The sequence below is a fragment of the Thrips palmi genome, unplaced genomic scaffold, assembly GCF_012932325.1.
Source record: "Thrips palmi isolate BJ-2018 unplaced genomic scaffold, TpBJ-2018v1 HiC_scaffold_15, whole genome shotgun sequence".
In the NCBI taxonomy this organism is placed as follows: Eukaryota; Metazoa; Arthropoda; class Insecta; order Thysanoptera; family Thripidae; genus Thrips; species Thrips palmi.
In genome coordinates this window covers 2,557,626-2,581,660 of record NW_023144624.1, presented here as the reverse complement: position 1 = coordinate 2,581,660, position 24,035 = coordinate 2,557,626, and the positions used below count along the sequence as shown (strand labels likewise).

Here is a 24,035-nt window from a genome sequence, read left to right as displayed (position 1 = left end):
TTTCGTTTTCAAACACCTGGCGCCAGATTTCGTCGCAGCCGCCCGCTAGGGGGCGCCAGTGTAGGTAGTATCGATGTTGGCAGCACTGCAGGCGCACAGCGACACGCAAGCCTACCACCTCAACGGCGCTGAAGAGCCAAGAGCTCGCAGTCAGGCAGTTTGTTTTCGAACCTGTGCGAGAGAGTACCTGTCCGTACAGCTGTTTGCAAATACTTTTAGGCGCGCGTGTGGAATTACCCGTGCATGTGCGCGGCGCCGTGTCAAGTGTAGTGTGATTTTTAGTGCTGTGTTCTGCTCTGAGAAAATTGGATTTTGGAATAACTGAAACATTTCAACTTGGTTGCCGAGTCCGTATCCTCAGTGTATTCAGGTACTCTCACCTTTCTTTCTGATAAGGACAGGGCGAACTTGCACTAAACGTCGGTTTCTTTGCTGTTATTTGCATGGTTGGAGAGCAGGGCAAAGCTGGCTCGGGCTTTTCGCTCAAGTTTCTTTCATGTTTTTTGAGAATTGGACCCTTGATTTGAAATCAGGTTGGAAGGTTATGTTTACCGCTGAAACAATTACTGAACAAAGAGAACAACGCATAAAATTTTGCCGTCGTGAGTTCGTAATTTGCTGTGTATTGTTTTACTTGGTTTTCAGATTCACCCAGCCCATGTAGTGTTACTTTTCCCATTCCATTTATATTTTATCTTGTTCTGTTCTACTAATTCCATTACTTACATCCTTAAAATTTCAAAATTATTTTCTCTACTATAGTGTTCTTAAATTTGAAGTAATGTAGCTTAGCAACTTATTGATTCATTGTTACATTTCAAATGTTTAAATTATTTGAAGATAGTTTTTTACAACAATTTTTATTTTGTCAACTCAAATTCTTTGCTTTCTGTATTTAATTTGCCTAAATCCAAGCCAGATTTCAGCATAATTTTTTTTCATCATTTTTTTGTCTTTTTCGAAAGTGCTAGTAGCAGTGAGAGTAGTAGCTCATGTGGGGCATTCTAAATTTCTTTCCTAGGTCAATATTGGATGATATTTTGGAATTGGCTATCCACGCTTGGCTTTTATCACGAGCTTTGGGCTCATATTTTGAAATTTATAGGCCTGCTTTTAACTTGTCCATGTCCATGTACTGCAGACTCTGTATGTCCTCGGATCCGATACGTTTTAGTACCTGTTTAAGGACTTACAAACCAAATTAAATGGCAGTGATGACTACCACTAAGTTCCCCATAACTTTCTAGGGCATTAGTGCATGTTGTGAGTTGTTTGATATGGTAACAAACACATTTTAAACATATGCTGTACGTGTAAAGTGTGTAGGGTGTTCCTGCTTGGTCGGACGCACGTTGTTCAGCATGGTGGAGCTTGGTTTGGCCGGCTACGATAGAGTCCGTGGGGAGCCTACTGGCACGGCGTAGCACGGCGTGGGGGTCCTGGGGGAGTCCTGGGGGAGTCCTGGGGGAGGGGCTCCAAGCCTTATCCGAGGTGGTCCATTAATGTTTCAATGTCTTAGCCCGTCGGATGGACGCCAGACACGTTGCCTCCCGTACCTGCCACCTGCCAGACACTGTGCCAGACACTGCCATGGACTGTCTGGACCGTCATGCCGGCGTACGGAGTGGCGGACTTCGCACTGGCAAATGAGCCTTGTCCCGGGCAGGGCCTCGCCTTGGCCCCGCAGTTTTCTGCAACCCAGCGGTACCCATAGTACCTCCAGTATACCCACCCAGTGCACCGGATTGCGCGTTGGTGGCAAAAAGTAGCATCTCCCCTCCACGCCCCAAACACCTTACCCCGCCCCCGCCTCAGCCAACAAAGGAGCCCCCCCCCCCTCCGGACAGCCTCTATTATTTTTATTTTCCCCGTAACGTCTGCGGCAGCAGGACGTAGTGCCGGGCCGGCTGCCTAGTGCTGCCGGCGATTACTCGTTTTCGATTTCGGTTGGCGCCGCCGCTCCGGGCTCCCAGCTTGCCTCTCGCAGCCTCCGGGCAAGTCCCTCGGGCCGAGTCCGTGCCGTGTCCTGGCAGTGAAACGAAGTAGGGGGCCTCCGTTGGGGTGCGAACCCGCGACTGGCGAGGGGCCGGTGGGGCTGGCCGCCCTCTGGGGGGCCCCTGGCCGGGGAAGCCCGGAACTAGTGTCGGAGATTGTGGGCTGAGGGGCAGAGGGCTCCACTGGGGCTGGCGGGGCTGGGATGAGGGGCGTCGTCGGCAGCACTAGCCGTGGTCCACAGCCTCCGCGCCGTGCCGTGCCCCTGCCCGTCAGGTAGGGGGCTACCTGTGCCTTCCTGACCGCAGCGAGCGTGCCACGGCGTGCCACGGCGTGCCACGGCGCGCCCAGCCTCTAGAGATTCGGATGGATCGCCGCTTTGTGTGTGTGGCGTTTCATTCCTCTTCCTCGACGCGGCCGCGCGATGACGTACCGCCTTGGAGCCTATCTCCATGGTGCCTGGGGTTGGGACTGGTCGGGACTGTCCGGGACTCGCTCGCCAGGCAGGTCCAGCGGCAGCGGACTGCGGTGGTGGTGGACGGCGAGGGCGGCGAAGTGGACGGGGCCCTTGTCGGCCACGGCCCGGCCACGGCCCCACTCGATGGGCTGGCCTTGGCCGCCATGCCCGCGACGCGTACCCGCACTGCCTGCACTGGATAAGGGAGCGCGGGGTTGTGGAGGGGGGGGGGGACCGGAGGGGCGACCTTGGGGGTAGTGGGGCGCAGTGTCAGCTGGGCTGCAGGCTGCAGCAGCGCCGGCGCACAGGGGACGCCGCGATCTGGCCGTCACGTAACTGGGCGCGAGTGTGCGCGCGTCGGTGTGAATTGTATGGGGAGCCTGTTTGCGTCTGTGTGTGTGTCTGCCGAGGTTTTTCATGTCGGAGGAGCTAGTGGTCCGACAGGTGCCGCTTGAGGCGGAGAAGAGAGATCGATACGGTACCGTTTCTTGACGAGTGCGTCCGCAGCGTCCGCCGTGAAGGAGTGTGTCGGTCGCGGCGGTGGAGGGGAGGGGAGGGGAGGGGGCGGACGGCGCCGCGGGGAGGGTGGCGATCTTCCGGCAGCGCACCCTCGCTGGAAAGGGGGCGGCTGGCTGGCTGCCATGCATTGTGTACGCTGTTCGGGGTAAACTGTGGGGACGTTGCGTCCGCCCGACCGCCCCGCAGCGCGGAGCATACTGCGGACGGGCGGACGGACGGACGGACGGGCAGCTGATGGATGGCCGCGAGGACGCGAGGACACCGCCTGGAAGACTAGAAGAGCGGAGCCACGACGCGGAGCTACGCGGAGCCAGTGACTGGCTGGCAGTGCGGGTTGGCACCGCACCGCTCGCACCGAGGGGCATTGCCCGGCTGTGGAGCAGCCCAGAGCAACGCAGAGCAGCGCAGCGGCGCAGCGTCAGCCCGCCACGCCAACACACGGCCACGGCGGCCACGGCCCATGGCCACCAGCAGGCTGAGCTGAGCCTGGGCCGGGCCGCGGCGAGGCTGCCAGCGAGGGGCATTAGCTCCGACATTAGATGCACACGCCCGGGTATTCATGTTTTGAAGCACTCTGCTGTATTGATATTTGTCCAGCTTTGCAGCACAGGCCTTCGGCACGCGTGTCACGTCGCAACGGAGGCGATCTAGGGGGCGATGCACCGCGAGTCGTCGTGGTCCCTCTAACTGGTGCAGCGGTCCGTCCGTCTGGCCTGGCGGCGGTGCGCGGCTCGGTGCGCGGCGGCCGGCTGGCTGTCGGCGGCTAGCGACCCTGTCCGTCCGTGCTTTGCTCCGGTTTCGGTTATCGGCCTGCCGCGGCGGCCCGGCGGCCCGTGGCGGCGAGTGCGTCATAATCCGGCCGCCGTGGCCGCGCGCCGCGCCGTCAGACAAAAGAGAGTGACGAGACAATGAATGTTGTGGCACAGTTCGACCGGCCGGCCTGGGCGAGGCTAGGCGAGGCGTTCTAGGCCCCGGCGGCCGGGCCAGCCTCCCGGCCGGTCACGGGTCGCCTGCCATCGGGAGCATGAGGAAGTCCTGCGCCGCCCTGCCCGTCCGTCTGGGGAAGGGGTGCCGCGGCGACTGGCGAGCGCGTCGCCGTGCTCGGCACCGGGGGGTGGTTCCCGTGGGTTCCCGGTTCGCTCCCCTCCGGGTGCCGAGGGCGTGGCCGGCGTGGCCGCAGGGCGTGGCCCGTGTCGCCAGTGATGAGTATGAGTCACTGATTGGGGCTTCCCTCTGCCCTGGCCGTCCTGCGTACTTGCGTATGGCCGGCCCAACGGACCGGCCTCGCCATCGTTGCACAAGTTGCTTTCCATAACGGCCATTGTTGCGAACTGTGCCGGCGAGAGCACGATCGGCCGCCTCGCCTTGACGGGGAGCTGTCCGCCGACCTATCACGAAGGTGTGTGTGCCGGCGCGGCGGCACGGCGGCACGGGCAGGCCAGCCGCGGCCAGCCGGTGCAGCGGCAACGGCAAACTGTTTGGCGCCGAAATCGCGGCCGAATCTTTACCGCCCCGCCAAGGGACCGTGACGAACGCCCTGCCGCGTTTTGTCCGTGTTTTATCTCGATGCAGAGGCCCGTGTCGCAACCATTTCGGCAGAGGAGGCGCTCTTCGGGATTCGGAAGCCGCGAGGCCGGGGGCCGCGAGGGCACTCGGTGCAGCCGCGCCTGCTTCACGGCGATGGTGCACTCGGTGTCCATGCAGCCGTCGTCACGCGTACTGCCACACTGTCACGCTCTTGGGCGCCGTCACGCCCGTGCCGCCCGTGCCCGGGCGTGCGTCACGCGAGTGAAGGCCAGGGCCAGGCGCGGCGTGCGCAGGGCGTGCCGCCGTGCCGTGCCGCCGTCTGCTTGCTCGGCCCAAACATTGGCAGTGAACCTCGCCGTATCGGCCGGCCGGCCGAGCCGGGCGGACAGGCACAGGGGCCTAACTGGAGGCCGCGCGGCGCGCAGATACGGGTTCGCTTCCACGCCCTGGCGGGCTGGCGGGCCTGGCCCACGTTGGGCGGCGCCGCGTCCAGCGAGTCGCCCGGCGCCTGCGCGGCCTGCGCGGCCTGCCTGGCCCTGTGGGGTCCGCGACACACAGTGGATTTGCCAGAAGACCGGTGGAGGCGGCCAAAACTCTAGACGCGTTTTGAGCTCCAGAGTAGCTGAATCGGGCTCGAACGGAGCGTGTAACCCCACCAACGGATTCCTCGTTCGGAGAGCAATCCATTGGTGGGGTCACACGTTCCGTTCGAATCCCATTTAGCGACTCTGGAGCTCAAAACGCGTCTAGAGTTTTGGCCGCCTCCACCGGTCTTCTGGCCCACTGTGCGACAGTTCCGCGGCGGCGGGGGCGGGGCGGCCAGTCTGTCCAATGCACTCCGCTATCGCGTATCCGGCGGGGCGGGGCGGGCGGGGCCAGAGCCCGGAACGGATTCCAAGGCGAGGCATGCCAAGTCGTGTGGAAGTGCCGGACTCGCCCGGGAGGCCCCCGGCGGGGCGCGAACCCGGGACCGCGAGCGCCGTGAGCTTGTCGTGGGAAAGGGAGGATAGGGCGGGACGCGTCTCGTTTTCTCCCCCCGCTAGTCAGTCATATCTCGGCAGATTTATGTGTCATCAGTATGGAAAGTGCTCGGGGTTTTTTCTTCTCGCCGTTTCTAAGCAGCGTGCCAACTAATTAGATTGCTGTGTTTTTCGTTACGCGGTGGAGGTAAAGTTGGCCGGGGGGTGGGGGGGCTTGGCGTCGTGGGAAATTGAGGCCCTGCGGCGCGTTGGAGGCGAGCCGGCCGGCCGCGGCGGTGTGGGGGAGCCCAGCCCGGGGGAGCTGCAAAAGTTGTAACGAGTAGGCATGCGCCGCGCGTGCGTACGCGCGTGAGAGTGCGTGTGGGGTCAGCGGGCTGCACGCGCGGCTGGGGGCAGGCTGCAGGCGGGCTGCAGGCAGGCCGAGAGGCAAGCTGCAGGCGGAATTCCTACCGTGGAGATGATAACCGTAAAATAGACGGCACTTTTTCATCAAGTTGTCGAGCGAGGCGGACCAAGGCGGACCAAGGCGGGCATACCCTGGAGGACTGGGCTGGCTGTTCGTTGTTGACGCAGGGCAGGCTGCCGCCGTGCTGCCGCAGTGGCCGGGACAGCTGAGGACGTGCGGGGCATCTGCATGGTGTGGTGGACGGGGCGGCCAGTGCGACAGAGTGGGACGGAGTCCAGTCCAGTCCATTCCAGTCACGCCCGGCGCGCGCTGCGCGGGCTGCAGGCTGATTCTCAACGCTGCTCCGCCGCCCTGTCTCGCTCGCACCCCTATGACTCACCCCGTGGGTGCGAGAGAGACGGGAATGAGTCCGCTGGACGTGGTCCCCCGCTTGGAGAGGCGTGGCGGAGGGTCGCGGCGGGCACAGCCATGGCACAGCCATGGCACAGCCATCGATGCATCACGCGCAGCGCCTCGAAGAGCAAGAGCGCCGTGGATAGGTCGGCCGGGGGAGGGAAGGGAGGGGAGCCGAGTGAAAACTCCCACGGTGTCAGAAACCCTATCCCCGCCGCCCCGCTCCGCGCTCCGTCTTGAAATACCATCCATGTGAAGTGATGAACTTTTCCAGCCCTGCCGCTGCGACGTTCGTCGAGCTGGTCGAGTTGGCAGTGCGGTGGCGCGTGGCGGCGTGGCCGGGCAGCGCAAGGCCGCGGAGGACGTGTCCCCGGACTCGGTCGAACCGAACCGCCCGGCCGATAACGATAAGGGACGCGGTGAAGGTGGCCCGGCCCGGCCCGGCTGGGCGCCTCAGGCAGGTGGGGTGGGTGGCGGTGCGTGCTTGCCCGCGTGCGCCCGCATGCACGGCCCCGCACGGCCCCCTGCCGCCCGTTCGCCGGCCTGGGTGCGCGGCGCGCGGCGAGCCAGAAAGTGAGTCTAGGCGTCCCTTTTTCGACGTCGTTTGGCCGCCTGGCCGTTTCGCCTAGCCCGCACCTCCCTTCGCGATGGCCCGGCGAGGCCCGGCCCGCCTAGCCCGCCCGGTCCGGTTTCCGCTCGGTGCAGCCTATCGGTGCATCAGCCATCGTCGGGCTGCTGGGGGCCGCCTGATCCTCAGCGGCGGCCGTCTCTGTCGCACTCGCGGGGCGTCCTGGAAGGCCTGGAAGGCCTGGAAGGCCTGGAAAGGCGCGAGAGAGACGGAGCGACCAGAGCGCTGTTCGGAATCAAACTGCAGTGTTTGGTCCGGTTATTCAGCAGCGAAAGGCAAACGGCGCGTCCGCCATCCTTTCCCCGCGTCTACGCGCCGCGCCGGGCAGGCCGAGCAGCCAGCCGAGGCGAGAACGGAGTCGATGCAAGTAGGTTTCCCGCCAGGCCGCCAGGCTGTGGCTGTAGCCCGCCGAGCCGCCCTGTATAACCTCCCCCCCCCCGCCCTGCGTCCGTGTACATACATATTCACAGTACACGCGCTTTGCTTGCTCTCGCTCGCTCTGCTCGAGGACCCCGTTGGCGCCGTGGGCCGTGGCGCCGCCGCCCTTTTGTTTGGGATGGCGGTGAAGGGCACGAGCGCGGCGAGGCTCTCCGCTCCGCGGCCCGGCAGCGGGGAATCGAACGGCGAATGGCCCTACGCTGATGATGCGTGGCGTCCCCGCGTCGTCCTCGCCGTGCCTTGCCTCCGCTCCCAGGAGTCCCGGACCGCTACCAAGTCCTTCCGAGCACCCAGCCCGGCCCGGCCCGCGGTCCCGTTGCCGCGTTGCCCGCCCCAGAGGCCTACGCCGCCCAGCGCCGCCCCGCCGCCCTGCGCGCTGCACTAGATGAGCCATTTTGCCAGGCCGGCCGGCCGGCGGGTAATGGTCGGCGGTGCCGGACGAGGGTTTCCTTTTCCTCCTTTCAAATGTCGCGGCCGCGCCGTCGGTTTTTCGCAGTGTCCTCGCCCTCCACCCGCGTGCCGGATCTGGTCGCCGACGCGCGCGGGATCGGCTGTCGTAAAGGTTATATTGGATTGATCCAGGGTCGGGTCAGGGAAGCATTGTCAGGTGCGTGAGTTGTGTGCGCGCGCCACCGCGTGCCCTTGCCGCGCCAGCTGGCCGCCACTGGCCGCGGCTGCACGTGTGTGGGGAAGATGGCTCCGCGGCGGCGCGGCGGCTGTGTGGCCAACAGCTGTACTGCCTTGGAAGGTCGTGCAGGATGCTGTACGCTCCGTGTGTGTGTGCATGTGTGTCTGTGTGTGTGTGTGCCGCCCACGGGAGCGTCACCGTTCGTCACGCGGCCTGTTGTTTGGTGCGCAGTTTGACTGTACACACACGACGGCGATGCGCAAATCATTATTAAACCGCACCGCCAGCAGAGTGTGCTTGCTGCGCGCTGAGTGTCGGGCCCGCGTCGTCGTCGACGTCTGCGACGTTGTTCGAATACCGACGCGAGTAGTTTTTTTCCTCCGCCGGGTTCTTTTTTTCGTGTGCGCGCCGGGACGGCCCCCTCCTTGAGGTAGTGTGGAACTCGTGGAACTGCATGAGGCAGCTCGCCGGCGGCACGCGTCGCGCCGCGCCGTGCCGGCCGTGCCGGCCGTGCCCGTGAAAGCCGAGGAGCAGGCGGGCCGACGCGGGCCGAGGGGGTGACGACGACGGCTGCGGCCGCAACAGCAGCATGGCGGCCTTTCCATTACTTTCTGCGAAATTATTTAATGGGTCGCGAGGCAGGCTGCACGGGCTGCACGACAAGCCGCAGCTGGAGGAGCCAGGCCAAGCGCCAAGCCAGGCCGGGCTCGACTGGGATTCCTCTCGCTGCGGCGGGCAGGGCCGCGTCCCACCGCACGGCCGCACGGCCGCACGTCGTGATGGAGTGGCTACCCGCTTTGGCTGCGCGCTAAGCCTTGCTTCGCCTTCTCGGCGACGTCGCGCTCGACGCCGTGCCGGCCGGCGCGCTCCAGGCGGGCCCCAGCTCCAGGCCCCGGGGCGCGCCGGCCGGGTCGCCCGGACGACGCCGTCGCCATGGTCGCCATTGCGGCGCCGCCAAATTGGCTGGCTGTGACTCGGCTTTCCGCGGCGCCGCCGGGAGGCGACGACACCGGGCCGTCCTGCTGCAGGTCGTCGCCCTGTCTCTCTCGCACGCCTGCCGCACGCCCGGCGGGGCCGCGAGCGCGAGGGAGACGGAGCCGCCGGCCTCCGCGACGTCGGCCGCGCTGGGCGCTGGTGGCGCTCGCCGTTTTTGCGGGCCGCGGCCGCGAGCGGTTCCGCGACCCGGCAGTCGGCAGTCCGCCGCGGCTAGAGAGCACGGCCCGACTAGGCCCCGCGACGCCGGTTCGTTTGGAGCGCGCATTGTGTAAGGAAGGTCGCCTCGTCAAGGAGGGCAACGAGCAGCCCGCCAGCGCGGCAGCATCACGGTGCGGCCGAAAAGGCCGCAAAGGCAGCGCAAGGCTGCAGGCTGGACGAGGCCCTCGCGGCCCTCGGGAAAAGGCAAGGCGGAGGCAAAAGGCCGCCAGGGGGGACTCGGACTCGCAGTGCAGGCAGAGGCGGGTCGTGAGCGCCCGGCTCGCCACGGCGCGGCGCTCCGAAACGCTCCGAAATGATTCCATTTAGTCCGATTTAGTTGGATTGGGGCTGCGGGTTTCGTATCGGCTCGGCTTGGGCTCCCCGTCGGTCCGGACCGATGCCGATCGTGACGTCCCGGTGCAAGGCACGCCGCCGCGAGGGCTATGGACCGCGCGGGGCGGGGCGGGGCGGGGGCCGTTGTTGGAGGCGGTGTGTTGTGCTGGAGTTTGATCCTTTCCTGACTGTGGCGGCCGCGGGGGGCGGCTGCTGCTGCTGCTGTTTACTTTCACTGTCACGCCCCCGAGGCCGCCGCCCGATCGGCGTGTGCAGTATGGCTGGCTGCTTGGCTGGCTGGCCGCCTGGCTGCTGGCGGTGACGATTAACGCGGTGCCTCGCGGCCGCGGGGAAAGCCGACTGCGGGGGATGGAATGGCATGGCATGGCATGGATGTGCCTCCGGATGACGATGACGGTGACGTTCGCCAGAGTGGCGCGCGGATTTGGCGGTCGGCGGACGCCATGATGGCGGAAAGAAAGCGACGTTATTCGCGGCGAAGCGAAGTGAAGTGCGATTTCGCCTCGCCGAGGCTTGGTGGCCTGGGCATGGCCTGGGCATGGCCGAGGTGTGTTGTGTGCGGAGAGGATGGGCTTGGGGTTGGCGGCCGTGGCGGCCATGGCACCGCGGCGTTCCCATGATTGAGGGCGGGCCGCCATGGCCGCCGCGCCGCGCTTCCCTTCCCACACTTCCACTGCACACTGGGCGCCCTGCTTGGCCCTTTTCGCCGTGCAGGGCTTGCAGGGCCCGGGCAAGTGGGTGTTTATGGTGTTGGAGGAAAAGTTTTTCCCGCCGCGAATCCCCCTCAAGGACGCTGGGTGGCTCCCCGGGGGGCGGGCCTGGCTTGCTCGGCTGGCTTGGCTGCCGAGGAAATCCCGGGCGCGCGTAGGGATGGCTCGGCGCGGCGGGGGGTGGGGGAAGGTTGGCGCATCGCTGCAGAATATCGGTGAACGTCGCGAGGCCCGCCGCGGGGCGGGGCACCCCCTGCCGCCCGATTCGGAAGGACCGTTTCGTCGGCCTGTCTCTCTTGCACACGCGGAACGCCGCGGAACGCCCCACGAGTGCGACAGAGTCGGGGCGAGGCGGCGGATGCGCTGCGCCGTGGTGCCGTGGTATCGCCGCGTCGCGTGACTGCGCCAGCAGGGACCGTCCCCCGAGCGCCCCAAATTGAAAAGAAAAGAAAAATATCTGGATTTGCGTGCGTCGGTCGGCCCACACGCGCCCATGCCTTGAGGTCGCGACTCGGCGGACGGGTCGGACGGGTCGGACGGGTCGGGCCCACCACACCACCCACCCGCACACAAAGGCCTGACATGATTCCCAACACGCTAACGCGTTCCCACATCTCATTAATCTGAGCAGTCGGACCGGTGCGCTTCGGGCGCGGCGCCGCGGTATGTCGGTCGCCGCGTCGCCGTGCACTTGCACTGTTTACCCACCGCGCCGCAGGACGCGCCACTGTACGGAGCGCCACGTAGTGCAGCGTGCAGGGTAGGCCCGCCCGTCCCGCCCGTCCCCAGGGACGCGCTCCGTGTGGGAGTCGGGCCGATGGAGCGTCGATTTCTCTGATTTCTCTTTTCTCACGTCATATCTGGAGCTCTGATTACCCGATACTTGAGACGCGTAGCGGCCGAGTCGGGGCTCTGCTTACCCCTCGCCGGCCTGGCCGGCCTGGCCGGCGGAGCCAGCGGCGACGCGTTGTGCGTGCGGGTCTGCGACGGTCTGCGCACCTGCCGCGCCTGTCTCTCTCGCCTCGCACTCGAGGGGCGCGCCGAACCGGTGCGAGAGAGACGGCGACGCAAGCGCCGTTCGGAAGCGCCGCGCATCGCCGAAGAAGACCGCCACCTGGACGTATCCCTTCCATCGACCTCCGCGACGTCGCGGTGCCGGGCCGCGGCGGGCACGGCGCTGCGACACGCGAAGCACGCCAGGAAGACGGTCCTCGTCTCCGACTCCTCTCTGACCTTCGCAAAGGGCAGGCTTGCACCGCCTGCACCAGGCCCGGACGACGGCTGGACCTGCGCCCCCTGACAGTTGACGTTCTCGTTCTCCGTCAAGGTGCTATTGCATGCTATTGCTACGCACTTTTCCGCAAACTCCCCAACGCTGTGCTGTCGTCTCTTTTTTCTCGGCGGTGTGTCTTCCCCCGGCACCGTGCGGCCCGCAGCGTTTTGTCGTGACAGGGTCATTTGTAATGAAACCGCACCGCATTGTCTCGCGGAGTGTCGAGCCATTCACGTCGGATTGGGACGCGTGTGTGAGTGCGCCCGCGGACGTGCCCCGCGCCACGCACAACGCACACGCACGACACGCACACACACACGACACACACGCGCACGCACGCATTGACACTGACAAAACATGCCCCCGGGTGTGGCGGCGCCTCTACGCGCGGCGCGCGGCTCGACATGAACGCTGATTGGCGAGGCGGTGCACTGCATGCTCGATTCCTCACGCAATGGTGCGGCAGCTGCCACCGCGGCCAAAAGGCACTGGCCGAAAGGGGGCACTGTGCCCGTGCCACGGCGTGCCAACGCGTGCCGACGGCGTGCCGACGGCGTGCCGACGGCGTGCCGACGGCGAGGCTGAGGGTGTCGGTGGTGTTGGTGGCGGCGCGCGCGTGCCTGGCGGCGTGGTGCGGCGCGGCCTGCCTGATGGGCTGGTGGTGAAACTCCGCGGTGCCCCGCGGCGCTGCGGCTGTGGGGGTGTTGCCCCAAATTATAAAGGCCCCGGGTACGCCGGGACGACGCCAGGTACTCGAAGGCGAGGCGCTCTAAGCGAGTACCCGCTCATCACGCCGCCTTGCCTTTCGGCCTTTCGTCATCAGCGCCGCGGTGCTGCGCGGTGCCGCGCTGACGAGACGGGCCGAGCCGAGCCGGCGCCAGACGAGCCGAGCCACGAGGCGCCGGCCCAGCCGAGCCGGGCCGAGCCGGGCCGCGAGTTGCATAGCGTTACTGGGTCACATCAAGCTGCCGGCCCGCCTAGAGGCCCGCCCGCCTCACTGGGACGGGGCGCGTGCCTGAGAATGCTTTGAGCGAAAATAAAGAGGGGGTGGGGGGCTGTCGAGTGCCAAAGTGCGAAACGCGAGTGGCGTGGTGGGGCCCGCGGCACGCGCCCCAGCCCCCAGCATCACGGGGGTCACCTACTTGCTTGGACCTGGCCCCCTGCGCCACCGCCACCCCCCATGAAGCCCCACGACGGGGCCGGGCCGGGCCGGGCCAGGCCGGGACGGGTGCCCTGGTTCGCCGCACGGGCTCACGGGGCCCAGAATGTGTCCCGCGTCGCCGCGTCCGGAGATTCATCCAATCAGACGCCTTAGTTGGAGTTGATGGGCTTGCAGGCGGCCTGCCTGTTCTGCCCCGCCTTGCCCAACCAAGGCGTCGGCATCCTTGGCGGCGTCGCGGCGCCTTCCTCGGGCGTCGTGGGTGGGTGGGCATCCACGGGTCAGCCGGCGGGCGTCGCGGCGATGGAGTTCCCATCGACGGCCGACGGACGGGACAGACGGACAGGCAGACAGACCTGCACTGCATGTGCGGTGCGCGCGGTGCGCGGCCAGCTCTGGCACCGGTAGTCGCCGCCAGGAACGGGGAAAATGGCTTGATTCCTCATTCCTGGTGCAGCCGGTCGGTCGGTCGATCTCGAACGCCGTCGTAAATTGAGTGCACGATTTATCTGCTCCCCTTCCGATATTAGTTTCTTTGTCTTGTTCCTTGTCTGGCCGCGGGGCGTGGCGTGGCGTGGCGTGGCGCGGCGCGGCGAGGCACGGCGCGGCGGTCACGAACCGTCGCTGTTCCCACAGTCGCGTCGTGCCTACTGCCCGCCGAGTCACTTACGGCTGCGAATTACAGCGCCCCGCCTTTTCTATTTATTTATTATTACTTTTTTTGCTGTATATTTTATTTGCAATTATTTCACCTGCGGCCGCCTGTTGTGTAAAGCGCGCTATTTAATTCATTTTTTTCTCTTTTATTTCCAATTATTCTGGTGCGCCGTGCTGGTGGCGCCGCGTGCAGCCCTGCCCCGCGCCGTGCGTTGGACAATGTTGCGAAAATGAGTCGTGCGGAGCGGGGCGAAGCGGGGCATGAATCCGCGGACTCTATGGCCGTGCTCATCGTCACGACGCCACGCGGCGGCGCTCCTTGAGTGCGAGAGAGGCAGCAGGCTGGAGAGGGTGCGACAGGCCGCAGGTGCATCCCTCATCGGCGACGACGGCCTTCGCGACGACGTCGCGGGCCTAGGCCGCCCCAGCCGCCCCCAGGTCGGATAGGGTTGGAGCAGCCGGCCTCGGCGGAGCGCGGCAGCGCGCGGCGCGGGGCCGTTTCGGGGTGGCTTCGGTCGGCGTGGTCGAAGCCCCCCTCCCCCCCTCCCCTCCCCTCCCGTGCTGGCTGGGCCCCACAGTGGCTTCGCCCGCGTCGCCCGCTTGGCTTGCTTCGCCGCGTTTCCCTCCGCAGGGGAATTGTAACGCGCTTAGCGCCAAGGCCCGGCAGGCCCGGCAGGCCCGGCGCGCTCGGCACGGCCAAGGACAGTGTCGCAGTCGCCGCGTCCTGAAGGCAAGCCTGAAGGGCCGAGGCGACGAGGCTGAGGGTCAACGAGGCAAGCCGGGCCAGCGGCCCAGCCTCGACACCCGTCGCGGTGACCGGCGCGGCAGAAGCAGTTGTCCAAATTGGGTGCGACAAGACCCTTTTGGGCTCGAAGAAGAATCCTGTTTGACTTGTACGGGGCCTGTGTGATTGCTTGCTAAGAGAGCCTCGTAGAAGTCGAACAGGCCTTCGTAGAAATCAATGAAGACCTTCTGCGCGGGCTGTTTGATTTCTACGATGCCCCTCGTAAAAACAAAACAGCGTTCGTAAACGTTCAAGTTCAAGTAGCTATCGAATGTGGTGAAAACAATGAAAAACAAGAAACAATTCGTGTCCGAAACAAAGATACTGACACATTGCTTGCAGCGCCGCGCGGACGCTTTGGCCGCGGCGCGTGGCGCGGTGGCGGCGCTGCCGGCAGGTGCGCCGTGTCCGTTTGTGCTATTTCGCTTCCGCCCGCCGCAGCCACGGCCGGCCAGGGCCTTGGCCAGGGCCTTGGCCAGGGCCTTGGCCAGGGCCTTGGCCAGGGCCTTGCCAGGGCCTGGCCAGGGCCTTGGCCAGGGCCCGCTGCACCTGCGGCTCTTTCGGGGGCGTCGTGTCGCGTGGTTCGTGGACGCCGCGTGACGCAGCAGCGTCGAGTCGGCGGGGCTGTGCGGCAGCACCGGCCAGGACCGCACAGTGGGCCAGAAGACCGGTGGAGGCGGCAAAAATTCTAGATGCGTTTTGAGCTCCAGAGTCGCGAAACAGGACTCGAACCGAGCGTGTGACCCCACGAATGAACTCCTCGTTCGGAGAGCAATCCATTGGTCGGGGTCACACGTTCGGTTGGAGCCCCATTCAGCGACTCTGGAGCTCAAAACGCGTCTTGAAATTTTGCCGCCTCCACCGCAGGACCCGTGGGAACGCGTTGAGCGGGTCGAGGGGTGCATTCCGGTGCCCCGCCCCGCCATGGTGATGAGCCTGTCACCAAGGCTGGCTGGCTGGCGGGCTGGCGGGCCGCCTGGCCGCGTGTTGCGGTGCACATGGCGCGGCGTGGGCGAGCCGCTTATGCTTTGTGCGGATGCATGCGATGCATGATGCATCCGCCTTCCAGGATTCGAACCGGGGACCAAGGCCGCCGCGCAATCCAAATAGCTTTCGAACAGTGCGCCTTCTCTCTCGCACGCGTGGTGCCTTGCGTATGGGAGGGAGGGGCGTGCGAGAGAGACAGAGCGCCTGCCGCCGCTTTCCGATTGGCCGCGTTGGCCGCGGGGACCACGCCGACGGCACGGCCACGCCGACGGCCACGCAAAGCGGCGCTTGGTTCCCGTCCACTGCGCCCCGCGGCGCGGCGATCGCGGTGCGGCAGCGCCCTCCACGCCGAACCACTTCGAGCCCATCGCTCATTACTCTCCTCGGCTTTTCGAGCAGAAGACTTGTCTGAAAAATAGATCGAAATCAATTATGCGCGTCAGCGTGGATTTTCGATTTCGCTCCGCGGCGTCACGTGGTCGCGGCGTGTCGGCCGCCGTCGGGCCGTTTTCCGGACACGTGCTCTGATTACAGATAACTGTCGTTATGTTTTAAGATTATTTATGAATATTCTGATGATTTGGGATTGGTTACCTCGAATCTGGCCGCTCGCTTTCGCCCCGCCGGGCCGTTCTCCATAAACGGAAGCCTTGCCTCACCGCGCCTTGCAGTGCCTTGCAGTGCCTTGCAGTGCCTTGCAGTGCCTTGCAGTGCCTTGCAGTGTGCCGTGCCTAGCCCGGCCGGCCAGCCGCCCAGCCTGGACCAGTGCGGTGTAGTGGCCCGCGATATGAAATATTTATACGGTGCGTTTCTCATACGCGTTCGCGGCGTGGATCGCTGCATATTGCAGGCATGTGGCTGGCGGGGCGGGGCGGGGCGCACTGTGAAAATTTCTTGTCACTTTATGACAAAAACGTGGATGACATTTTCATCACTTTCAAATGATGACAATCTCGTCACAAATTGATGACATGTTCATCAAAGTTCCTGTACTTTTGCATGGGCGTGACAACAATGTCATAAATTTTGATGACATTGTTGTAAGGAAAATTAGCCTTGAAATTGTCATCAAGTGACGACTCAAATTTTCACAGTGCGGCGGGCCGCTGGGGGCACTTAGAAACGCGCGGTGAAAATTTGATGGCGGGGAAGAGGCGAAGCGAGGCGTGCCGAAGAAGGACTGACACGCCGGGAAAAGGTGACAGCCTCACCGAGACGAGAAATGTTCTTTTTAACTGCGGATGAATCAATTATTGGGATGCGATTGACAATCGATGAAGTCCGTTTGCGCTGGTTTTCCGCCAACAACAGACTGCGAGTCCCACCCAATTGTGAGAAGTGGTCCGTCGGTCGAATTTTGCGGGCGCCGCCCAAGAAGTGCGCGGAGTGCGGCTGTGGCGGGGCGCCGCGCTCCGCCGCTCCGCCCTTCCCGCCGTTTCGAGATATCGCGAGATATCGAGATCGTTATTGCCCCGCCGTTTCCAGCTCCAGCGGCTCCAGCCTCGCCGGATGCCGCGGGACCAACGCCGCCGCGGCCGGCAGTCGGTCCGTCGGTGTGCCGCTGTCTCTCTCGCACCTTTACGGGGAGCCGCCGTGAGTGCGAGAGAGACAGAGCGACGAAAACGACTCTTCTGAATCGCTGTGCCGTCGGCGGGGAGGAAGTGGAGGAAGTGCCCGCAGGAAAGGCGTGGCCCGCAACTACAAGACCCCCGGCGTCATGCAGACCGGTCGCCGACGGCGGAGTCTGCGCGGCCCCGCGTCCACGGCCGCGGACTCGCACGGGGACGAGGGGGGGATTGCATCGCCTAGATCAGCGGTTCTCAACCTTTCTCGGCTCGCGACCCCAAATTTGTAGCCAAAAATTTCCGCGACCCCCAGGAAAAGTTTCGCGACCCCACGGGACCCCTCCTTTAGCATGCCACTGCGTCTGATCCGAGGCGGGCATTTTGCTCCCTCAACGGGCAATTGGTCTTTGGACCTTCCTTTAGCATGCCTCTGTTACAGAGTGCGATTATCAGTCTTAGTTTGGGAGCAGTATTGTCTCAAAGTTGGCCAAAACGCTCAGAAATGTCTTTAAAAAATCATGTTTTGGGTCGATTTTAAGCAGCCACTGCGTCTGATCCAAGGCGGGCATTTTGCTCCCTCAACGGGCAATTGTTCTTTGGACCTTCCTTTAGCATGCCTCTGTTACGGAGTGCGATTATCAGTCTTAGTTTGGGAGCAGTATTGTCTCAAAGTTGGCCAAAACGCTCAGAAATGTCTTTAAAAAATCATGTTTTGGGTCGATTTTAAGCAGCCACTGCGTCTGATCCAAGGCGGGCATTTTGCTCCCTCAACGGGCAATTGTTCCTTGGACCTTCCTTTAGCATGCCTCTGTTACGGAATGCGATTATCAGTCTTAGTTTGGGAGCAGTATTGTCTCAAAGTTGACCAAAACAGGCACAACAATTTTTCAAAGACATTTCTGAGCGTTTCGGCCAACTTTGAGACAATACTGCTCCCAAACTAAGACCGATAATCACACTCCGTAACAAAGGCATGCTAAAAGAAGGTCCAAAGACCAATTGCCTGTTGAAGGAGGACGAAATACCGCCTCGGATCAGACGCAGTGGCTGCTTAAAATCGGCCCAAAACACGATTTTTCAAAGACATTTCTGACCGTTTTGGTAAACTTTGAGACAATACTGCTCCCAAACTAAGACTGATAATCACACTCCGTAACAAATGAATGCTAAAGGAAGGTTCAAAGACCAATTGCCGGTTGAGGGAGCAAAATGCCCGCCTCGGATCAGACGCAGTGGCTGCTTAAAATCGGCCCAAAACACGACCCCAGCTACCTCGCCGCGACCCCTTAAAACTTTTTCGCGACCCCACTTGGGGTCGCGACCCTAAGGTTGAGAACCACTGGCCTAGATGGAGGCTTCCGTTCCGGGCGCGCCACGCCTGGCCCCCGAAACGCGCGGACAGGACAGATTGGCAGCGTAGGCGTGTGTTTGTGCGTGCCCGTGACAGGCCTTGGCCTCCAAAGCGGGGCGGCGGCGGTCTGCATTTCGTCCGGCCGGGCGCTGCCTTGCCATGGCGTGGCCATGCCATGCCGTTGCCGCCTCGCTGGAGGTCCCTTTCCTCTCCTCCACTGTCAGATTGGAGCGGCAGTGAGCGGCGCGGCCTTTATCGTCATTTCAAGTTTGTTTTGTTTGTGTGCTTTTAGGTGAGGAGGCCTCCGCTGCCACCGCGCTGCCGCAGACGGCTGGCCGCGCCCGGCCCGTGGGTTTGGAGGTTTGTGATCCGAGACGATCGGCCGCCAGGCTGCGCTCGGCCTCGGCGCATGGGTGCGTGACAGCGGTGCAGCAGATGCATAATCAATGGGAAATTGATTCGTAAATCAGTGCGAGTCGCCGTTAGGGCGGCGGCCTGGCCTCGTCGTCGCCCTCTCTCTCTCTCTCGCTCGCACTCCCGGGGCGGTCCGGAGTGTCCGCAGGGGTGCGAGGGAGACGGAGACGACGGCGCTGTTGGGGCGGCCCCGCAGCGGCGCAGGACTGTAAGGCCCATTCCGCTCTAGCTGTCTCTCTCGCACCTGCACGGGACTCCACGTGAGTGCGAGAGAGACAGAGCGACGACAGCGTTCCGCCCCGGGCACACCGGAGAGGGCACACGGCGCGCGGCCGGCGTGTGTCGCGATGCTGGCCGCGATTACCATGGGACCAGTTTGACAAAGTCCGCCGCGGCCGGCCGGCCAGTGCTCGCCAGTGCAGGTACACGACTGGTGACGGCACAACGGGACACGCTCGTACGTGTGGCGTGTGGCGGGTCTGTGTGAGTGTGTCGGTGTGCCCGCTGCGCTGAGTGAGCAGTGCAGTTAACCGCCCGGCCTGGCCCGGCCCGGCGCGTGCTGGTGCTAAGTGTGGTCGCCTCCCCGCCGGTCCCCGCCGGCGCGGTCTGGCCTGGTTGGCCCTCTGACCCCGGCGATGACGGTCATGTGTGAAGAACGGCGCTCTCGTCGCCTGCAGCAGGAAGCGTTTCGAGGGCGCCTGGCCCGTGGACGAGAAGGACCCCATTGAGATGGCCAATGAGAGGCTGGTTTCAATCCGCCTCGCGCCAGTGTACCGTCCTAGACTTACCGCTGCCTCCTCGGCCCTGCAGGCCGATTCCGAGGGGGAGGTTCCGACGGTCTGCCTCTCTCACGCCTTCACGGGACGCCCCTTGAGTGCGAGAGAGAGAGGGAGAGACCTCCCACTTGGAATGTGCCTGCCGGGCTGGTCCTTGGCGTTTTTGCCGCGGATTCGGCTTGTGTTTCTCCGTCGTGTCCGTGTCCCTTTCTCTGGCCGCCGTGACTGCATGACTCGTGGTGGCGGCTAGGCCAGCGGTTCTCAACCTTTCTCGGCTCGCGACCCCAAATTTGTAGCCAAAAATTTCCGCGACCCCCAGGAAAAGTTTCGCGACCCCACGGGACCCCTCCTTTAGCATGCCACTGCGTCTGATCCGAGGCGGGCATTTTGCTCCCTCAACGGGCAATTGGTCTTTGGACCTTCCTTTAGCATGCCTCTGTTACGGAGTGCGATTATCAGTCTTAGTTTGGAAGCAGTATTGTCTCAAAGTTGGCCAAAACGCTCAGAAATGTCTTAAAAAATCATGTTTTGGGTCGATTTTAAGCAGCCACTGCGTCTGATCCGAGGCGGGCATTTTGCTCCCTCAACGGGCAATTGTTCTTTGGACCTTCCTTTAGCATGCCTCTGTTACGGAATGCGATTATCAGTCTTAGTTTGGGAGCAGTATTGTCTCAAAGTTGACCAAAACAGGCACAACGATTTTTCAAAGACATTCTGAGCGTTTCGGCCAACTTTGAGACAATACTGCTCCCAAACTAAGACTGATAATCACACTCCGTAACAAAGACATGCTAAAAGAAGGTCCAAAGACCAATTGCCCGTTGAAGGAGGACGAAATACCGCCTCGGGTCAGACGCAGTGGCTGCTTAAAATAGGCCCAAAACACGATTTTTCAAAGACATTTCTGACCGTTTTGGTAAACTTTGAGACAATACTGCTCCCAAACTAAGACTGATAATCACACTCCGTAACAAAGGCATGCTAAAGGAAGGTTCAAAGACCAATTGCCGGTTGAGGGAGCAAAATGCCCGCCTCGGATCAGACGCAGTGGCTGCTTAAAATCGGCCCAAAACACGACCCCAGCTACCTCGCTGCGACCCCTTAAAATTTTTTCGCGACCCCACTTGGGGTCGCGACCCTAAGGTTGAGAACCACTGGGCTAGGCTGCGCCGTGGTTGCGCCGTGGCTTTGAAAGCAGCGGCCTGCTCTCGGCCTCGCCCCTCGCCCCGCCACTGACTCCGTTCAGCATCCTGGTCCGTCGGCCCGTCGGTTTGGCGGTGCCGCACGGCGCGGCGGCGTGCCTCTCGGCGATATGGCCGAGCCTCTATCACCCGATCGCTGTGTCAACCGGAGCGTCGGCGCGGCTCGGTACGGCTCGGCTCGGCTCGCGGCGTGCGATCGGATGTACCCTGGATGGCGATCCTGCCTGGATCCCGATGCCGCGGCACGCCGATCGCACGGAACCCGATCCCTCATCGCGGCGCTGCTCTCTCGATCACGGAGCTGTCTCGCCGTCTCCGTCTCACTCGGCGGTCGTATCGGCCAGGGACGCGGGTCGTAATTTTTTCCGCGCCAATACTAGTGTATGGTATATGGCTGTTTTTGCCGGCCGGCCGTCCGCCCCGTTGTGTTGCTATTCCTGCTGTACACTACGTCGACTGCGTCGGACTGCGTCTGTCGGCCGGATTCCTGTGACGTATCAAGCTCACGGCTAGACGTCCTAGACGGCCCCAGACGGCCGGCCGCGGCCAGCCTTGCTGGGCCTTATAAGGGGCCCAGACGCCACGCGGCGCCGCGCGGCCAGTGCCGCAGCGCCGTGGCGGTGGCGGGCGGGGCTCCTCTCGGCCGCCTCCTGGCCGCCTCCTGGCTGACGCACTGCATCGCCAAGAACGGGAGCGCGGCCGTGCACGCCGAGGCCGAGCCGAGGCCAGGGGAAAATGCCGATAGCGCGGAAACGCGCGGCGCTGTTTCGGTGGACGCTGCGCTGCGCTGCCGTGTTGTCCGTCGCCGTGCCTCGGCCGCGGCGCGTTGTCGCCGGCCAGGTGTGTGCACTGTGCACTCGGCCGCTGCAGCGCCGCACGCCGGCCGTTGAACCCGCCGCGGCCGAAACCACGACGAAGCGACGGAAAGACAAACAAACGGGAAACGGCCCTGCCGGGAGTCGAACCCGGGCCCGGGGCTGGGGGCCGCCCCGTGGGCTGCGTGCGGTCGGGTCGGGGTCGGGGCGCGGGTGCTCTGAATGACAGCCTCCTCCTTCTCCTTTCGCGGCCCGAGGCCCCCGAGGCCCAGGCCGCTGCCTGCTGATCGTCCAGCCGGCCGCTGCGTCCGAACACGGCTTCGCTCTGTCTCTCTCGCACCCCTACGGACCGCCCCATGAGTGCGAGAGAGAGAGAGAGCCCTTTTCAAACCGGCCTGCAGCGCGACGCGAGGGTGAGGGGCCGAGGCTTGCTGCCTGAGTCATCGTCTGCATCACGCACACGCGCCGCCCCGCGCCGCACGCAGGCCCTCTCGCTCGCACGCACGCTCCTGCGGATCGAGTCATGGTGATGAGTGATCGACCGGGCAAAGAAGAGAGAGACGGAGAGAGGAAAGCACCGTGTGGCGGTAACGAGGCCGCGGCCCGCACTAATTAGCCACTAAATCTGGCGGCACCCGGCAGGGCCGGCAGGCAGATTCCGAACCATCGCTGTCTCTCTCGCACGCCTCGGGCGTTCCGTAGGGGTGCGATAGAGATACAACGACGTGCTTCGTCTGTTCGGAATCAGACTAGTGTTGGCGCACCGCGCTCTCGGGGTGGTTGACGTGCAGCTTGGTCCGCGCACCGCTTTGGCAAGCACACTGCTTCCGCCCTGTCTCTCTCGCACCCGCGGGGCGGCCCATCCCATACAGGTAGGCGCGAGAGAGACAGAGCGACCCGGCAGGGCACGGCAGGGCAGGCCCGCCGCGGTGGCTCGCCGGGTCGTATAAAAGCCGAGAGGGGGTTGATGAGGCCCGTAAAGTGTGTGACCGCACCATTACTTCTGCTGACCGGGAGGTTTACACACTTACCGCAGTGCAGCGTGCGGGCCGTGCCGCGGCGCTAACGGGCTGGAGCCGCCAGGGCCGCCAGGGCCGCCGCCGGGAAGGCACAGGCAGGCAGCGCCGCCAGCGCCGCCGCGAGGTGCACTGGGGAAAATTTGGCGGCCGCTGCAGGCATCGGCGGCCTGCTCGGCGGCGGTAGAAAGCTGCAGCTATTTGTGCTGCAGTGGCGCGGGATTTGCGGGCGCGGCGCGCGCGGCCGCAGACTCCCAGCGAGGACGGCGGCCTCCTCGACGGCACGCGGGCGACGCGGCGACGGCCACGAAAGTTAGTTATTGGCATGTGCGCGCGGTGCGCGGGAAAGCCAGGCAGCAAGCCCAGCTGGCAGCCAGACGCCGCCGCCGACGCGCTTGACACTCATCCATCGCTCCGTTTCGCCGTTTCGCCTCGTCATTTGCCGCCATTTGCGTCGACGGGGTGGCCGGGCCGGGCGACTGGGCCTCGGGTCACGTGGTGCCCGTCGAACTGGCCCACCGAGTGCGCCGGAAACGGAAATTGGACGTACGGCGGTAGCGGCGGCGGCGTGCCGTAGGTCCGCCCCTGGTCCTGGCTGGCGGCCGCCCTGGCCGCCGTTTAGGAACACGTCGCGAGTGTGTGGCGCGTACTTTCTCGCGGGGGCCGTCCCTTGGCGACGTCGGGTTCCCACCGCTCCACTCGGAAACGGAGACGCGCGTAATGACGTGTTGGTTTTTCGCGCGGCCCCCGAGGACCTCGCCTAGGACCCGCCGTACCGAGGCAGGAAAAACAACGCGGAGAGCGAGGGGAGGGGAGGGTCTCTCACGCAGGGACTACTGGGGTCACCGGCTTGCCGAGGCCCCGCCGCCTCGCTCGGCTACAGGTACCCTTTGCCTTGCAGGGCCTCTTTGCCAAGCAGGAAGGGCCGCGCACACACACGTACTCGCTCACACACACGCTTGCGCGCCTTGCCGCGTTGCTGTGAAGTGGTTGGGCCGGACCACTATGTGTTCCACAATCGCAGCATCACATCGGCGAGGCACGTCGGCGGCCTTGCGGTACACCACTGTACGTACAGTGTACACCGCGGGACGGGCCGACGGCGGCCGACGGGCTCCACGCTCCGCTCCGAGCACCCCGTCGCGTTGCGCGGCGTCCTGTCCTGTCCGGGTCGACGGCCGCCCGGAGGGTGGCCTGCCCCGCCGCGCCGCCACGCCCGGGGGTTGCCTACCCTGGATTCGCAGGCGCCAAGGCCGCCAAGGCGCTGGGGTAGGCCGCCCGCCGCGCTGGCGTGCGTGGAGCTGCCGCGGTTGCCTACCCGCACTTTGGCAGGCGCTACCGTCAGGCAGTGCCGGGCCGGGGAAGCGGGCCTTTTCCTTGGCGCTGGCGGCTGGCGGCGCGGGGTGGCTTGGCGGGCTTCCGTGAAGGCTGTCGCGCGCTTTTTATAGGATTACACTCGCGGATGGATTTTGGCGGGAAAGCCCTTGCCGTCGACGCGCGTCGTGGCGTGGCCGCTCTCGCTCTCTTCGGCTGCCCGCCTGTCTACAACAACGAGGCCGAGATTAACACTCGCCGGAGTTGTAATGGCAGCCGGACAAAGCGCCGCCTTGCTTCGAGTGGACGGCACGGCGTGGCACGGCGGGCACGGCGTGGCACGGCGGGCACGGCGTGGCTTCGACAGGCATTATAGGCGGACGTTGAGTAACTCGCATCATGTCCCCGGGCCGCGGGCCGGACGACGGCGCTGACCTGGAGCCCTGCCGGCGGGCTGGTTTCGAACCGTCGCCTGCTCTCGTTGTGCTCTGCCTCT

The 24,035-nt window shown here is 64.2% G+C and overlaps 1 protein-coding gene across 1 annotated transcript in view; it reads left to right on the top strand.

Annotated features, from left to right (window-relative positions):
* The first annotated feature begins 144 nt into the window (after positions 1-144).
* Positions 145-24,035, top strand: part of LOC117641179 (mitogen-activated protein kinase-binding protein 1) — a 64,154-nt gene continuing 40,263 nt past the window's right edge. Inside the window, exon 1 of the mRNA XM_034378319.1 lies at positions 145-370. The gene's annotated coding sequence lies outside the window, so the exon portion shown is untranslated. The remainder of the gene's footprint in view (positions 371-24,035) is intronic.